The sequence below is a fragment of the Furipterus horrens genome, unplaced genomic scaffold (genome assembly GCF_987537825.1).
Source record: "Furipterus horrens unplaced genomic scaffold, mFurHor1.1.pri manual_scaffold_2, whole genome shotgun sequence".
Taxonomy (NCBI): Eukaryota; Metazoa; Chordata; class Mammalia; order Chiroptera; family Furipteridae; genus Furipterus; species Furipterus horrens.
Genome location: NW_028327172.1, coordinates 42,453,149 through 42,472,953, shown reverse-complemented (window position 1 = coordinate 42,472,953; position 19,805 = coordinate 42,453,149).

Genomic DNA, 19,805 nt, shown 5'->3' with positions numbered 1-19,805 from the left:
AATGAGATCTTATAGTTAGAATGGTGGTGGGAAGGAATTATGGACTATCATGATTTTCAGTGCTTCTGCTTTAAACATTGGACAAAGCTTTAAAATGGAGCAGTAAAAGTCAGAATAGTATCTGCCTCACTTAACAGAGTGGAAAGTTCATTATGGGCTTAATTCCTATTAAGTGGAGGGAAATAACTGCATATATAAGGTATGCCCTAAAAAGTATGCTCTTCAGGTAAAGAAAAATATGTATTTCAGCAGGTGTCCCTTACTCTATGGAAAGGATTCAAATGACACCTTATCAGTGTGTTTTTTGCTACACAGGTTGAATTCTTCTATCCCTGCCTCAAAAGTTCCAACTTATTCCAGCAAGAGTTTGAAGGTCAGAGGTTTAGCTCTGGCTACCTGAGGCCAAGCGTCTTGCTCCCAAAACATTCCATGAACAATAATGGTTGCCTTAGCCATGACTCATGACTTCACTGGTGATCACACTGCCACCAGCTTCTTCTTTTTATGAGTTTGTTCTAAAACTGAAATCCCTCCGAAGGACTGTTCATACCTGTGCTTCAACTTCCCTTCCAATTCCCTTCTAACATGATAACAAAAACGCTGTGATCAGGAACTGTCAGGAGGATAGTTAGACTACACCTCCCACCCCCATCAGTTTTATGGCTTAAAACCAGCAGAAACCAACTTGTTCCATCATGGTGACTAATTTCACCTAAGGATGTCCCCTAGCTTCATTATATGTTTACTGTAACCCATTAATTAGCATGTTCAATGACACACACCTTGCCACCACAATCAGAAATGGAAGCCCATATAAGGTCGCAAAATGGCCAAAGGAACTCATCTAGAAATCTCCACCCTTTTCCCAGGAAGATTCTGAATATTCTTCTCTCTTATTGATATGGTGCCCTCCAATTAAATGAACCTCAGAAAAGGAAGCAAATTCTGACAAAGGAGGCCTGCTCTGTCTCTGGAGTAGCCCACTCTCTGTCTCACTGCTTCACCAATAAACTCACTTTCATTTTAAACTCTATGTTTCCTACTGTTTGAATTCTTTCCTGCAGAAAGCCAAGAACCACAGTGAGTCACAGATATTTGGGTCTCCAGACCCCTAGAACACCTTCATCAAATACATATTCTGGATCTCTAGAATCTAGAAAGTCTTTAATGCTGGAAGCAGAGACAGTCAAACCCCCTATGACCACTATTGCCTTTCTGAGCCAGGGAACTACAATTCTTCATTGCAAGTTTCCTCATTTTTATCTTCATAGATACTGTTTCTTAAAAGATGTGGGGTTTGAATTCTGATTACGAAGAAAGACAATTTTATAGGAATGCATAACAGCCTTACTACTAAAAATGGAGGGCATGATAGATTAAAAAGTCAAACTCTTGGTAAATGTATACTGAAATTCTATAACCAAAGCAACTAAATAAATAAATAAATAAATAAATAAATAAATAAATAAATAAATAAATAAAAGAGTTCCAAGCTCTCCTAATATAAACCCAAATAATATATGAATATATTCAATATTTCTTAAGATTTCCTAAATAGGCTGCTTTGTCTTCCTTATTAATGATGCAATGATACATTCTAACTCTTTTTCCCTTATTATTATTTTCAAGCTCTTCTCACTTTACTATTGATAAGTCTATACATATTTTGTGAACTTGAATTTATTCACCCCCTCATTCATTAATGTATTCATCTGGTATTAGATACCAGATACTGTCATGAGCAGCAAGATAAATTAATGAACAAAACAGAGTCCCACTCAAAATTAGCGCTTCAATGTTTGCCTGGCTCAGATATTCTTTGTGTACACTTTCACCGGGTTAGAGTTTGAGGTGCTCACGATCACAGTCCTGAACAGCTATGTGGTCACCTGCTACCACTATGCTGTGCTACTATCCTTACCAATTTTAGCATTGCCAAAGCTGGGTTTCTCACCTCCCTCTGAGGTGTAATACTCATCATTCCCTTAACTCACCAAAAGCCTGCCTTATTGGAAGAAAACTATAATTTATTACACGAACTGTGACCACATGTCTATAACCAAGTTGTCCTGTGGCAATGTCAAGGTCAATGCCATCTATGGTCTGATAGATGCAATCCTGGTTGGAGGCTTTGACATTCTGTGCATCACAAAAATAGTTCGGGACCCGACAGCTTCACTAGTGAATTCTACCAAGAATTCAGATAAGAATTAAGACCTATGTTTCTCGACTTCTGGCCAACATAGAAGCCTAGACTGACACACTCTGTCTCCCTCCACAACTAAGAAGGAATACATCTACCACAAAACCAGAAATAACCAGAAGTTCCAGAAAATAAAGCTACATGGAAGTCCAAGACATAAAGTTATAAAGAAGTGGTGCTCCTCCAGACAGGTAGAAGGGGCAAAGCCAGGGCAGAGAGGTCAAGCTGTGCTGGTGGCAGCAGCTATGGCGATGGTGGCGGGACAGCAGTAAGCACAGATACCTGTATTGAAAAAGAGGTGAGAAACACCTGGGGAGCACCCCTAGCTGCAGACCAGACCCATCAGCTCATGATTCCAACGTTGGGGCAGACAGACCCCCCATTGCCTCAGACTGTGAAAGCCAGAGGTGATGGGGACAGAGGAAGAAGTTCCTGGTCTCTCAGTGGAGAATAAATGGCAAGAATCCACCTTGGACCCATGTCCCAACACAAAATGCCACAGCATGGTGAGGAGGGTTGCCCGGTAGTGACAAGTGCACAGGGCTCTGCCCCTTATAGCATAGGTTGTGTGACAGCCCCACCCGGGAAGCAAAGGTAAACACAAAACTGTCAGGATGGCACAGATCATGAGAAAGATCCCAGTAAGGCAGCTGACCAGCCAGCAAATATCTGATCTAATGGTTCAGCAGATAGGAAATCTTTCTGAAGCTCAGTTCAGAACTTTGGTTATAAGAATGCTTACAGACCTAACAGCAGATCTTAAACAAGAGGGGGAAGAAATGAAGGCTAGTCCTGCTGAAATGAATGAAAACACATACAAAACTAGTGGTGAGAGAAAGAAAACCAGGGATCAAATCAACAAACTGAAACACAAAGAAGAAACAAACAGTCAACCAGTGCAGAAAGAAGAAATGAAAAGTGAGGAAAATGAGGAGAGGCTCAGAAACCTATGGGACAGCTATAAACAGGTCAACATCCAAATCATAGGGTTGCCAGAAAGTGAAGAGGAAGAACTAGAAATTGAAAAATTATGTGAAAAAATAATGAAGCAGAACTTCCCCAAGTTGGGTAAGGAAATAGACTTACAGATCCAGGAAGCACAGAGAGTTCCAAATAAACTGGCCCCAGGGAGAACCACACCAAGACACATTATAATCAAAATGTCAAAAATTAAAGATAAAGAGAGATCCTTAAAAGCAACAAGAGAGAAGAAAATTATGTTAAAGGGGTCCCAATAAGACTATCACCTGATTTCTCAAAAGAAACTCTGCAGGCAAGAAGGGACTGGCAAAAATATTCAAAGGAATGAAAAGCAAAAACCTACAACCACAATTACCTTACCCAGCGAAGCTGTCATTCAGAATAGAAGGGCAGAGAAAGTGCTTCCAGGACAAAGTAAAACTGAAGGAGTTCATCAGATCCAAACCACTGTTATATGAAATGCTAAAGGGACTTGTTTAGGAGAAAGAGGATCAAAACTATGAACATTAAAATGAAAACTGTATCACAACAACCAACAGCAGAAGCTAGGGAATTGAAACAAAGGCAAACTAAGTAGGCAACAAGAGTGGGGAAAGAATCATAGGTATGGGGAACATATTGGGGGGAGTCCAGCTGGGAGGGGGAAGACGGGGAAAGGAGGGAGATGGTACAGGAATTAAGAAGCATAGTAGGAGGGAATGGAGTAGAAAGGAAGATGTTGAGAAGAACTATATGCACAATCAATGGGCATGGACTAAGGGGGGGGCAATGACTGGAGGGGGAGGTCACTGGATGGAGGGGAACAAAGGGAAAAAAATTGGGACAACTGTAACAGCATAATCAATACAGCATTTTTTAAAAAAGACCTATGTTTCTCAAGCAATTCCCCAAAAAATTATAAAGAATAAAAAACTCCCAAACTCATTCCATAAATCCAGTATTACCCTGTTATCAATACTGGACAAAGACACTACAAAAATGAAAATTAGAGATCTAAGGTAGCAGAGGAGTAGGTAGAAACTACACTAACCTCCTCCCAGGGCCAATCTGGAATTACAACTTAATTGTGGAGAAATCATCTGGAGCAATCAACTGAACACTAGCTGGAGAGAGGCCTTATGCCCATGGACAGACAGAAAAGGCTGCTTCATCACAACATGACTAGTAGGAAGCACAGAGATGGGAAAGGGCTGACTGGGCTCCCACAGGTGACAGCTGAAGAAACTGAGAAACAGCTCAGCAGCTGGAGGTTTCCACTGAAAAGAGTGGGATCTAAACCCCCAGCTGGGCTTCCCAGCCTACAGCAACAGAGCAGAAAGTAAAATGGCATCTAGCTTTGAAAAGTGAAGAACTTCAGAAGTTTTTTTGCTGGCCTGAAAGAAACAGCCAGAGACAAAGAGCTCTTAAAGGGATCATTTTCAAAAATATATGGGCACCCACTTACAGTGGGCTCCAGCAGAGGGAGGGCAGAGAGGATTAGAGATGCTTAAGGAGAGTTTGAGGTGGTGGCTTTGAGGAGAGAACTGCAGGAGCAGCAGACCTGGTTCCAGTGCTGACTCATTCCCCATACTGCAGGCAGACCACTCCCCTCCAAGTGCTGGAGTCTGAGGAGAAGCAATAGCCCTGCCTGCAGGAATTAATCTGCCACACCCTCCATTCTTAAGCCTGATGGATGATCACAGATTGAAGAGATTAAGAATTAAGGGAGACAGACAAAGGCAGTAGATCTCTGGTAGTACCCATATCATGACCTAGGTCCAGACCGGAACACATCAGATGCCACCAGGGGCAGATCCAGGAACTGCAGATGAATCTAAGAAGCAGAAACAAACAAGAAGAGTCACAAAATTAGGGAGACAGAGAAACAACCTCCCATTGAAAGGAAAAGAGGAATCCCCAGAGAGAGTCCTAAAAGAAATAGAGGAAAGCAAACTATCAGAGACGAAATTCAAAATTTGGGTTATAAGGAAACACAATGAGCTCAGCGAGCTGAAAGAAAACTAAAAAGAACTCCAGGGAAACTACAAGAAACCACTGAGAATTACACCAGCATGAAGAAGGACATAGAAGCTACCAATAATAGCCAGGAGGAAATGAAGAATACAATTTCTGAATTGAAGAACACAGTACAAAGAACCAAAAGAAATCAGAAAAAGCAGAAAATTGGATCAATAAGCTGGAAGACAATGTAGGAAAAAATTCCAAGAAAGTGCAACAAAATTTAAAAAGACTAAAAAAGAATGAAGTGGTTTTAAGAGAGCTGCAGGACAACATGAAATGTAATAATACCTGTATCATAGAAATACCAGAAGAATAAGAAGAAGAGCAAGAGATAGAAAACCTGTTTTAAAAAGTAAGGACAGAAAACTTCCCTGACTTGATGAGAAAAAGGTCATGCAAGTCCAGGAAGCACAGAGGGTCCCAATGAAGATTAACTCAAAGAGGTCTACTCCAAGACACATCATAATTAAAATGGAAAAACTCAAAGACAAAGAAAGAATCCTAAAAGTAGCAAGAGAGAAACAGCTACAAACATACAAGGGAGGTCTGATAAGATTATCATCAGATTTCTTAACAGAAACACTACAGGAAATGGCAAAAAGTATTCCAAGCAATAAAAAACAAAGGCCTACACCAAGACTACTGTACCCAGCAAGGCTCTCCTTCAAGATGGAAGGTGAAATAAGGAGTTTCCAAGACAAAAGAAAGCCAAAAGACTATATCTCCACCAAACCAGCACTGCAAGAGATGCTAAAGGGAATATTCTAAGAAAAAGGGAGAGAAAAAACAAAAAAAGAGTAGAGGAACAGAGATACAAAGGGAAATGAATAAATACATGTCAATAATAACCTTAAATGTAAATAGATTAAATGCTCCAATTAAAAGACATAGGGTAACGGAATGGATAAGAAAACAGAACCCACATATTTGCTGTCTACAAGAAACACACCTCAAAAAAAAAGATTTACATAGACTGAAAGTAAAGGGATATAAAAAAATATTCCAAGCAAATGGACCTGAAAAAAAAGCCAGGGTAGCAGTCCTCATATCAGACAAAACGGATTTCAAAGCAAGGGCAATAAAAAGAGACAAAGAAGGACATTTCATAATACTTAAGGGAACAATCCATCAAGAAGATATAACATTAATAAACATATATGCACCCAACATAGGAGCACCCAAATACATAAAGCAAATACTAGAAGACCACAAGAAGGATATTAACAACAACACACTCATAGTAGGGGACTTCAACACTCCATTATCAACAATAGACAGATCATCTAAGCAAAGAAACACCAAAGATATACAGGCATTGAACAACACACTAAACCAAGTGGACTTAACTGATATATATAGAACTTTTCACCCCAAAGAAGCAAAATATACATTCTTTTCAAAGGCACATGGGACATTTTCAAAGATAGACCACATGATAGGACACAAAACAAGCCTCAACAAATTCAAGAAAATTGAAATCATATCAAGCATCTTTTCAGACCGTCGGCAGCCGTCCGTCTCGAGAGACGATGGTGTAGCTTCTTAAGAGTCTATCTGCACCGCCGAGAATGGTTGTGCAGTCTGACTTGGGAGTGACACGGTATCTGTCTCCTCCCGTGTTGAATCGACATCTTGTGATGACGCTGGAGTGTCCTCTCCAGTGAAGCTGAAGCTACAGAGCCTGGGCACAATGCCTTGAAACTAAAAATCAACCTCAGGGACACCCAAACTCATGGAGAATGAATAACACGCTATTAAATAATGAATGGGTTAACAATGATATCAAAGAGGAAATCAAGAAATTTCTAGAAACTAATGACAATGAACACACAACAGCCCAAAACCTATGGGACACAGCAAAAGCAGTCCTAAGAGGGAACTTCATAGCAATACAGGCATATCTGAAAAGACTAGAAGAATCTCAAATAAAAAACCTAACCATAAAGCTACAAGAACTAGAACAACAACAACAAACAAAGCCAGGGCAAAAAGAAGAAAGGAAATCATCAAGATCAAAGCAGAATTAAACGACATAGAAACTAAATGAAAAATCCAAAAAATCAACAAAACTAGGAGCTGGTTCTTTGAAAAAATAAACAAAATCGACAAGCCTCTAGCCAGGGTCATCAAGAAAAAAAGAGAGAAGACCCAAATAAACAAAATCAGAAATGAAAGAGGAGAAATCACGACTGATACCTCAGAAATACAAACAATTATAAGAAATTACTACAAACAACTATATGGCAAGTAATTTGACAACCTAGTAGAAATGGACAGATTTCTAGAAATATATAACCTTCCAAAACTGAATCAAGAAGAAGTAGAAAGTCTCAACAGATCAATAACAAAGAAGGAAATTGAAACAGTAATCAAAAATCTCCCTCCACACAAAAGCCCTGGACCGGATGGCTTCACAGGTGAATTTTACAAAACATTTAGGGAAGAACTAACTCCTACCCTCCTCAAACTATTCCAAAAAATCCAAGAAGAGGGAAAAATCCCAAACTCTTTCTATGAAGCCAGTATTACCCTAATCCCAAAACCAGGTCAAGACACAGCAAAGAAAGAAAACTACAGGCCAATATCACTGATGAACATAGATGCTAAAATCCTCAATAAAATTTTGGCAAACAGGATCCAGCAATACATCAAAAAGATCATACACCATGATCAAGTGGGATTCATCCCAGGGATGCAAGGATGGTTTAATATCACAAATCAATAAATGTAATACATCACCTAAACAAAATGAAAGACAAAAATCACATGATCATATCTATAGATGCAGAAAAAGCATTTAATAAAGTACAACACCCATTTAGTTTGCATTTCTGTGAAGTCAAATGACGTTGAGCAATTATTTATTTATTTACTTTTCATATAATTTTCTTTAGTGAAATGTCTGTTCAAATCATTTGCCCATTTTTAAAATTGGATTGTTTTCAAGTTTGAGAATTCTTTATATATTTTGGGTACAAGTCTTTCATCACATATGTATGCATTTTGCAAATGTTTCTTCCAGTCTTTGCTTTGTCTTTTTCTTTCCTAGTGTCTTTTAAAGAGCAGAAATTCTTGTTTTTTAAGAAAGTCCAATTTGTTTTATTTTTTCTTTTATGGATAGGGCTTTTGGTGTTATAGCTAACAAAACTTAACATTAGCCAAAGTCACAAAGATTTTCTTTTTATGTGGTCTTCTAAAAGTTTTGTACTTTTAGGTGTCACATTTAAAATTTATGTTAATTGAGAGAGAAACAAGATGGCGGAGGAGTAAGTGGAAGCTACACTAACTTCCTCCCAGAACTAGTCTGGATTTACAACGCAATTTTGGAGAAATCATCTGGAATAACCAACCGAACACCAGCTGGAGAGAAGTCTTATAACCACGGAGAGACAGAAAAGACCGCTACATCACAACGTGACCGGTAGGGAGTGCAGAGACGTGGAAGGGCTGGCTGGGCTCACACGGGTGGCAGCTGAAGGGACTGAGAAACAGCTCAGCAGCTGGGGATTCCCGCTGAGAAGGGCAGGGTCTAAACCCCCAGCTGAACTTCCCAGCCTACAGCAACAGAGTGGAAAGTAAAATAGTATCCAGCTGAGAAAAGCGAAAAGCCACAGGGTTTCTTGCTAGCCAGAGAGAAACAGCTGGAGAAAAAGAGCTCTGAAGCGGATCACATACAAAAATATTTTGGCCCCCACTTACCCTGGGCTCAAGCGGAGGAAAGGCAGAGAGGACTGGAGATGCTTGGGGAGAGTTTGGTGTGGTGGCTTTGAGGGGAGAGCTGGGGAAGCGGCCGGCCGGGTCCCAGTGCTGACTCATCCCCACACTGCAGGCAGACCATTCCCGGCCAAGTGGCGTCAGCCTGAGGGGAAGCAAAGGCCCTGCCTACAGGAATTAAGCTGCCACACCCACGGTCCTTAAGCCTGACGGCTAATCACAGATTGAGTAGATTATCAACTAAAGGAGACAGACAAAGGCAGTAGATCCCTGAAAGTCTCCAGCAGGCTGCCTAAGCCTAGACTGGTACAGGATCTGACGCCACCAGGGGCAGATCCAGGAAGTACAGATCATTCTAAGAAGCACCAACAAACAATAGGAGTCACAAAAATGGGGAGACAGAGAAACAACCCCCCATTGAAAGGAAAGGCAGAGTCCCCAGAAAGAGTGCTAAATGAAATAGAGGGGAGCCAACTATCAGATATGGAATTGAAAGAATGTATTATGGAGAAGCTCAATGAGCTCAGCGGAAACTACAAAGAACTCCAGAAAAACTACAGTGAACTCCAGAAGAACTATAAGGAACTTACTGAGAATTATACCAGCATCAAAAAGGACATGGAAGCTATCAATAAGAGCCAGGAGGAAATGAAGAATACGATCTCTGAATTGAAGAACACAGTAGAAGGAATTAAAAACAGGCTAGAGGAAGCAGAAAATCAGATCAGCGAGCTGGAAGACAATGTAGACAAAAACTCACAGACAGTGCAACAAAATGAAAAAAGGCTGAACAAGACTGAAGAGGCTCTAAGACAGCTGCAGGACAACATGAAATGTAATAATATCCATATCATAGGAATTCCAGAAGGAGAAGAAGAAGAGCAAGGGATAGAAAACCTCTTTGAAAAACTAATGACAGAAAACTTCCCTAACATGAAGAGAGAAAGAATCATGCAAGTCCAGGAAGCACAGAGGGTCCCAATGAAGATGAACCCCAACAGGCCCACTTCAAGACACATCATAATTAAAATGGCAACATTCAAAGACAAAGAGAGAATCCTAAAAGCAGCAAGAGAGAAACAACTAATAACACACAAGGGAGCTCCAATAAGGCTATCATCAGATTTCTCAGCAGAAACACTACAAGCCAGAAAGGAATGGCAAAATATATTCCAAGTAATGAAAAACAAAGGCCTACAACCAAGAATACTCTACCCAGCAAGGATCTCATTCAAAATGGAAGGTGAAATAAGGAGTTTCCAAGACAAAAGAAGGTTAAAAGAATACATCTCCACCAAACCAGTATTGCAAGAGAAGCTAAAGGGTCTGCTTTAAGAAGATGAAGAAACAGAGAGAGACAGAGAGGAACACGAGTACAAAGGGGGAAAATGACAATGAATAAGAACTTAAAGAAAGAAGGAACTTCTACCATTTGCAACAACATGATTGGAACTAGAGAGAATTATGCTTAGCAAAATAAGCCAGGCAACAAAAGAAAATTACCTTATGCTATCACCTGTTAAAGGAAACTAATGAACAACACAAACAAATGAGCAAAATTGAACCAGAGGTATGTAAACGAGAAATAAACTAACAGTAACAAAGGGGGAGATGAGAGGGAGAGAAGTGGTAAGAAGGGGAAGGGTCTAGTCAAAGAACATGTATAAATGATCCATGGACATGGACAGCTGGGTGGGGACTGAATGTGGGAGAAGGGAGGGACAGGGTGCAGAGAAGCAAGAGGGGGAAAAAAGTGAGACAACTGTAATGGAAAAACAAACAGAAAAATTTTTAGTGGGGGGAAAAAATAAAAATATGAAGAATAGAAATGCAAGTTCAGTGAATATTAGAAGGACAAGGATTTTCCTTCACACTGTATATATTTTCTCCCTATCTGATCCCTCCAGAATTTGGCATTCTAAAGAAGTAAGTAATGACCTAAGTTTCTTTGCATAAAACTAATAAGACCAGTTGTTAATAACGATTTTTTGACTAAGACTTTGACTGGAATGTCATGCCTAAAGGAGACATACTTGGGCTTTGGTTGTTACCAAAAAGCCCTGAGCAACTGGGACTGACTTTCAAAGGTAATAAAAGTCCACGAGATAAAAGGCCTGGTACCTTGGATGGATGAGCGGTCCATAGCAATCTTTCCAGGGAAGGAATGAAGGTTGTTTTCCTGAAAGATGGCTAGAAGGAAACCTTAAGGCACAATGGAAAACCAGGAGGACCTGGAAAAGACAGGTGTTTACAGGCAAGGCTGAATGCCAGGTATGTGGCTCAGCTACTGTGCCCTGAAGGGCAGGCTGAAGGTCACCCTAAATGTTCCTTGCATAAGTTCCAGCAAAGCAGAACTAAAGATTATAAGTGATCATTTGCTGCTCTTGTTGTGTTTATGCAAATGAACAGGATAAATTAAAAATGGACTTAATACAGTCCCTTTAATGACAAGGAGGGTAATCTTAGGGAGAAAAATCAAGATTCAAGGAAGATCACAATGCCCAGTGGTAGACTATAAAGTAGTGCAGCTAACTGTCTTTAAAGTTTCTTTTCATTTAAAATTTGTTTTCATTTGAAAGTTAAACTATGTCTGTGGCATTATCAAAGATGTTTAATTTACAGGCAAGAAGAATGTCAAATGCCTTGCAACTGGATGTCTTTCCGATAAGACAGTCCTACAGATCTATAAACTTGTGTGTGGGTTATGTTACATAAATTAACAAGTGTTTTCTGTCTTCAAAGGGCATAAGCCTACGATCTCATTACCTGAGTGATTGTCTGTATGTATAGGCCTCACTTAATCCTGTCTGCATTGCTGCCTCCTGAGACTCAATGGTTTGGCTGAACTAAGTGGCTGGGTTGGTGAAGAATGGGGTGGTCTGTGGGCTTCACTTTAAAACGGGTTTCTCTTTTCTATTCCAATGGCTTGGACCGAAAGGGCCCAGAGGTCTGAGAGGGGTGGAAATCTAAACTATTTCCCTCAGTCCAAACTAAGTATAATGGACAAAAGGGTTTTGGACAGGTGAGATGTACCTGGCATACCTTCCTCTAAAGAAGCCCTTCTTTTCCCTAATGTGGGACATTGAAAAATTAATACCTGTCTTTTGTCATCTAGTGGTTACGGATTGAATGATGTCCTTTAACCCTGTTGCCCCCAGAATACAACAAGGATGCCAGCCTGTTAAACCAAGCATGCCGTTGTCCAGAGACAGCCAACCAACCTGGAGTCTGCACGATCCTTCCCCTTGTGGGAAGGCCACCCTCCCCTCCAAACCCCCACTCTTATTAGGGATTTCTTGACCCAAGGGTAGGTAGGACGACGACCATGTCCAGCTTGAAGCAACTAGAGGAGCTCAAGACCTTCGTCCATTGTCCTTTATAAGATTGTAGAGGGTCTTAAGTCTGAGAGGGAGGGATTGTTATTTTTCATTGTTAAAATATTTAACTAATTAATTAATTATTTTTTAAAAAAAGAAGAAGAATATATGAAAGGGTGAGCCATGGGCATGGACTTGGGGAGGGGATTGTCGGGGAAGGGGGGTGCTGGGCAGAGGGGAGCAAAGGGGAAAAAATTGGAACTATTGTAACAATATAATCAATAAAATATACTTAAAAATAAAAATAAAAAAAAATAAAAAAATAATAAAATAAAATTTATGTTAATTATTTCTTGAGATAGTCTTTAGTATACTTTGTATTAAAGTGTAACAAACTTCTAGAAAAATGCATAAAACACTGAGTTTAGATTAACAACTTTTCACTAAGTGCCTACATTAAACAGATTAAAAAAACAGGATTTTGTTAGTAATTCAGAAGCCACCTCATATCAGCCCCCAGTACTACTACCTGCAAAAAACAACCACAGTCCTGACTTTTAACACCATGGATGATGGTTGCCTACAAAGAAGCAAAGAATTAGCAGCACACCTGAAACCAATTTTTTCTTTCCATCCTAGGTGGCCCATGAAAACTAATGACTCTAGTTAATTCCCTTTGTAAATATACTAATAACTACATATGCTGGTAAAGATAAATCACTGGTATTTGTTTATGTGACTCTGCTTTGACAATTAAGCTCTTGCGTTTTCACTCCTTTTTTGGCCTTTAAATAGATAGGGATATATATGTAATATTTTTCTACCTGGTTCCTGTGTTTATACTTGTAGTTTTTTCTTTCTCTTGCTGCACAGTATTTTACTATTTAAATATACCATACTTTCTTTATGAATTCTACTATTAATGTACATTTGAGTGGTATCAATTGTTGATTATTGCACATAGTGCTTCTGTAATCATTGATGTAGCTTCAGACGGCTTTATGCAATGTTTTTGCCAGTATATTCCTAGTAGCAGAATTTAGAATCATAGAATATGCACAAGATTAGTTTTCTGAGATATTGTCATACAGCCTTCTAAAATGATTTTATCAATTTACCTTTTCACCAGAAATGTGTGAAGATTCTGGTCGCTCCAACATATTTGCTACTACTTAACATTTTTCATTTTGTTCATTCTGGTAAGTATATAATAAAACTGCTTAGTGATTTTAAATCTATTTCCCTTATGACTAAGAAAGTAGAGCATCTCTTCATGGTCATTAGAAATTTGAATATCCTGCTAATTTTCCTATGTGGTGGTGTTCCTTTTTCTAAATATTCTGTAATATGAGTCGTCCGTCTTGCCTATTTGCTCTGTTAATGGTATATTTGATTAAATATGTTGAATACACAATACAATATATACAGGTGATATATTATAGAATTGTACACTTGAAACCTATAAAATTTTATTAAAAAATTTCACCCCAATAAATTCAATAAAAATAAAAAATGTTCTTAATTTTAATATGCAGTTACCAATCAATATGTTTCCAATAGTATTAGCATGTATATTTTCTTGTGTCTTATTTTAGAACCTTCTTTTTACTAAAAGGTTATAAAAATATTTTCTCTTTTACCAGAAATTTATTATTTCACTTTCAGTTTTTTCTTTCTTTTATTTTTTAAAATATTTTTTATTTTAATTGAATTTATTGGGGTGACAGTATTCAATCAAATTCTATAGGCTTCAGGTGTACAATTCTGTAATACATCAACTGGATATTGTTTGTGTGTTCACTACGCCAAGTCAAGTCTTCTTGCATTACTATTTATTCCCCCTTTACCCTCTTTCCCTCCCATTTCCCTCTGGTAATCACCATAATGCTATAGGTGTCTGTGAATTTTGTTCTTTTTTTTTTGCTTAATCTCTTCACTTTTTTCACCCAGCCTTCCAACTTCTCTCCCCTCTGATGGCTGTCTGTTCTCTGTGTCCATGAGTCTGTTTCTATTTTGTCTGTTAGTTCATTTTGCTCATTAGATTCCACATATAAGTGAAATTATATGGTACTTGTCTTTATCACTAAGTTATTTCATTTTACATTTACAATTTATTTGGGAAGAATTTTCTGTATGATGTGAGATAAACATAAATATTTATTACTTTTTCATATAGCTTTCCAATTGATCAAGCACTTTTTATTGAAATATCTTTTGTCACTGTGCTGCAATGTTATCTCTGCCATAATTCAGGTAAACATACACCTGTGGCTCTGTTTCTGGGCTCTCTATTCAGTTTCACTGGACTGATTTTTTTTCTCTATCTGAACCAAAACTACACTGTCCCAATTACTATAACTTAATTAGGTCTTTCAAATAGCTTTAGAATAGGTCTAGTTCTTTGGCAGTGTAACTATTCAAACTTTGTTCTTCAGGAAAAACTTGACTATTCTTGGATATATCATGATTATAATACCATTCAAGATATCATTCAAGATAGTCTAGATTATGCTGAAGTAATACCCACCTCCATTCCAGATTTTAGTGTATTAAAAAAATCAAAGGTTTAATTCTTTTTTATACTACATAACTAATACAGGTTTTGGTGGTGAGGAAGAATTCTATTGTAGTCAGTCGGGGATCTATTCTAATGAAGGCACCAGAATGTGATATGGCATCTTAATAAAAGCCTCAGGATAGCCTCGGCTGGGTAACTCAGTTAGATGGAGCATCTTCCTGTGCATCAAAATGTTGAGAGTTCAATTCCTGATCAGGGCACATAACTAGGTTGAGGGTTCAACCCCCCGGCAGTTGGCAATAAGGGAAGAAACCCACTACTCCTTCCTCCCTCTCTAAAATCAATGTGTGTGAGGATTTTTAAAGAGCCTCAGGGTACACAAGAACAGGAGGAAAGAAAAGGAAAAGCACATAATCACTTTTAAATGTTTTCTTTCAGAATTGACATTGGTCAGATTACTTCTACAAATATTTTATTTCCATAGCAAGTCCCATGGCCAAGTCTAATTGCAAAAGACTGGACACATAATACTCCCATGTTCCTGGAAGAAAGAGAAAACTGGACATGTCAATAAGCACAAGTAATGTCTAACTTAACTGTGCCAAACAAATACTTTATTATTTTTATTTATTTATTGTTTTTCTATTATAGTTGCCCCATTTTTCCCCCATTGCTCCCCCCCCACCCCATCCAACCCTTCTCCCACAGTCAATCCTCACCCCATAGTTCATGTCAATGGATCATTTATATTAGTTCCTTAACTAGACCCTTCCCATTCTTACCCCCCCTTTGCCCTCCCCACCCCCTGCTCAGTTAGTCTGTTCCTTTTTTATACACCTCTGGTTCAATTTTGCTAATTTTTTGTGTCGTTTATTAGTTTCCTGTGTCAGGTGATATCATATGGTATTTGTCTTTCATTGCCTGGCTTATTTCACAAGCATAATTCTCTCTAGTTCCATCCATGTTGTCACAAATGGTAGGAGTTCCTTTCTTTCTTTTGCATAGTATTCCATTCTGTAAATGTATCACAGTTTTTGATCCACTCATCTACAGATGGGCACTTAGGCTGTTTCCAGCACTTGGCTATTGTAATAGCACTGCAATGAACAAAGGGGTGCATAAGTTCTTTTGAATTGGGGTTTCAGGATTCTATGGCTATAATCCTAGCAGTGGAATCACTGGATCAAAAGGCAGTTCCATTTTTAGTTTTTTGAGAAAATTCCATATTGTTTTCCATAGTGGCTGCACCAATCTGCATTCCCACCAACAGTGCAGGAGGGTTCCCTTTTCTCCACATCCTCGCCAGCACTTGTTTGTTGATTTGTTGATGATGACCATTCTTACTGGTGTAAAATGGTATCTCAGTGTGGTTTTTATTTGCATCTCTCTGATGGCTAGTGATGTTGAGTATTCTTTCATATGCCTATGGACCCTCTGTATGTCCTCCTTGGAGAAGTGTTTGTTCAGGTCTTTTACCTAGCTTTTATTTTATTTTTTTTTAATGTTTTTTATTGATTATATTGTTACAACAGTTCCAATTTTCTCCCCCTTGTTCCCCTCCACCCAGCACCCCCCTCCCCCAGCAATCCCCCCCAAGTCCATACCCCTGGTTCGTAAAAATTAACTATCCCCCCCCCTCAAATATTAGGACCCTTTGTAATCTTGTAAAGGACAATGGGCGAAGGTCTCAAGCTCCTCTGGCTGCTTCAAGCTGGACATGGTCGTCGTCCTACCTACCCTTGGGTCCAGAAAACCCTAATAAGAGTGGGGGTGTGGAGGAGAGGGTGGCCTTCCCACATGGGGAAGGATCGTGCAGACTCCAGGTCAGTTGGCTGTCTCCGGTCAACGGCGTGCTTGGTTTAACAGGCTGGTGTCCTTGTTGTGTTCTGGGGACAACAGATTTGGCGAAAAGGGTTAAAAGACATCATTCAATCCATAACTACTAGATGACAAAAGGCAGGGATTAATTTTTCAATGTTCCATATTAGGGGAAAAAAAAAAAAAAAAAAAAAAAGCTTCTTTGTAAGAAGGTGTGCTAGGCACATCTCGCCTGTCCAAAACCCTTTTGCCCATTATACTTAGTTTGGGCTGAGGTAAATAGTTTAGGTTTTTCCCCCTCTCAGACCTCTGGGCCTTTTCTGTCCAAGCCATTAGGATAGAAAAGAGAAACCCGTTTTAAAGTGAAGCCCACAGACCACCCCATTCTTCCCCAACCCAGCCATTTAGTTCAGCCAAACCATTGAGTCTCAGGAGGCAGCGCTGCAGAGAGGATTAAGTGAGGCTTATGCGTACAGATAATCACTCAGGTAATGCGATCATTGGCTTATGTCCTTTGAAAACAAAAAACACGTGTTAATTTATGTAACATAACCCTCAAACAAGTCTCTAAATCTGGAGAAGAAACTTTTAAGACGGTTAGTTGCCCTGTTTTATACTCTACTACTGATCATTGTGATTTTCCTTGAATAATAATTTTTCTCCCTAAGGTTACCCTCCTTGTCTTTAAAGGGACTACATTAAGTCCATTTTTAATTTATCCTGTTCATTTGCATAAACATAACAAGAGCAGCAAATGATCACTTATAATCTTTAGTTCTGCTTTGCTGGAACTTACCCAAGGAATATTTGGGGTGACCTTCAGTCTGTTCTTCAGGGCACAGAAGCTGTGCCACATATCTGGCATTCATCCTTGCCTGTACACACCTGTTTTTTCCAAGTCTTTCTGGTATTTCCTTGTGCCTTAAGGTCCCTTCTAGCCATCTTTCAGGAAAACAACCTTCGTTCCTTCCCTGGAAAGATTGCTGTGGACCGCCCAACCAACCATGGTACCAGGCCTTTTATCTCACGGGCTTTTATTACCTTTGAAAGTCATTCCCAGTTCCTCAGGGCTTTCTGGTAACAATCTGAGCCCAAGTATGTTTCCTTTAGGCTTGACATTTCAGTCAAAGACTAGGTCAAAAAAAAAAAGAACCTCTGTTGACAACTGGTCTTATTAGTTCTATGCAAAGGAACTTATGTCATTACTTACTTGTTTAGAATGCCAAACTCTGGAGGGATCAAATAGGGAGAAAAATATACAACGTGAAGGAAAATCTTTGTCCTAATATTCACTGAACTGGCATTTGGTTTTCTGTCTTCTTGGTGTTGAATCATATAAGTTCTTTATATATTTTGGAGATCAATCCCTTGCCTGAGGTATCACTGGCAAATATGTTTTCCAATACTGTTGGTTCTCTTTTCATCTTGCTGATGTTTTCTTTTGCTGAGCAGAAACTCTTTAGTTTGATGTAGTCCCATTTTTTATTCTTTATTTCCCTTGCTTTTGAAGATATATCAGTGAAAGTATTGATATGTGGGATATATGAAATTTTTCTGCCCATGTTTTCTTCTAGGATTTTTATGGTGCCACAGCTTACATTTAAGTCTTTTATCCAGACATGTGCCCTGACTGGGAATCTAACCCATGACCCTTTGGTTCACAGGTTGGCACTCAATCCACTGAGCCACTCCAGCCAGGGCTTGCTGAGGATTTTGGCATTTATTTTCATCATATGGCCTATAATTTTCTTTGTAGTGTCTTTATCTGGTTTTGGAATTAGGATAATGCTGACCTCATAAAATGAGTTCTGGAACCTTCTCTCCTCTTGAATTTTATGAAATAGTTTGAGAAGGAGAGGTATTAGTTCTTATTGGAATGTTTGCTAAAATTCACCTGTGAAGCCATTTTGTCCAGGGATTTTGTTTGTTGTGAGATTTTTAGTTACTGCTTCAATTTCATTTGGTGTAATACAGAACTATATTGAATAGCAGGCATGAAAGTAAGCATTCTTGTCCTGTTCCTAACTTTAGGAAAAAACCAATCAGTCTTTTATTATTGAATATAATTATATTCATGAATTTTTCATAAATGTCCTTTGTTGAGATGTTATTTTCAATTTCTAATTTTCAGAGTGCCTTATTATAAACAGAGTGGTTTTTGTTCTTTAAAAAAAGATTGACACTCCACTCATCAATAAATGTGAATCTGATTTTTTTCTCTTTGAATTTGAAGAGGCATATGACTGTTTGAATCAATAGAGTATGTTGAAGGCAATGCAAGATAACTTCTCAGAACTGATTTTTTTTTTTAATTTTGGTTTTTCAATTACAGTTGTCCCCTTTTCCCCTAATTTCTCTCCCCCACCCAACCCACCCCCTCTCCCGCAATCAGAACTGATTTTAATAGAACCTGTAACTTCAACCTTGTACTGATGGAAAGGCTACTTCTTGGGACTTTTGTAAGAGGCTCATTCTAAGACCACCATTCTAGAGAAGTCACATGTAGATTCTCTAGACAAGAATCATAGGTGAGCCTGTATTTCTACTATCCTGCTCTAAAAGTGAGACATGAGAGTAAAAAAATTAGTGGCACAATCCACTAGTTTCAGCCACCAGTCATTTGGGTTTTTCTCAACAATTTGAGTGATTATAGCTGAGATTCTAAACATTATGAAGCAGAGAAGAGCAGTCCCTGTTTACCCTCACTAAATTCCTAGTCAATGAAATTTTGAGATAAATTAACTTATTACCTTTTATGACTATGAACTTAGGAACAGTTATAAATAACCAAGCCACTTAGGTTTAATTGGAATCACATGAGAGCAAGGAAGAGAAAATGACATAGAAGCAAAATTTAAAAGATATCAGCTATATTGTTTACAAAATTAATGAGAGACATATGATTTTATTCAAAAAGAGCTACAAATTTCAATAATAATATTTTTAAATAAGTAGCACATGAAGTAAACTTGTTGAAAATCAAAGACAAAAATATTTAAGGCTTCAAGCTAAATAAGACACATTATGCTTAGTGAAATAGGCCAGGCAAAGAAAGCAAAATACCATATGATATCACCCAATACAGGAAACTAAAGAGCAACACAAACAAATGAACTAGATAGGCAAAAACTAGAATAGTAGTCAGTAGGGGGTAGGGGGGAGGGAGGGAAGGGGGATAAGTAAGGGAAGGGTCTAGTCAAGGAACGTATATGAATGACTCATGGACATGGACAATGGGGAGGGATATAATTGT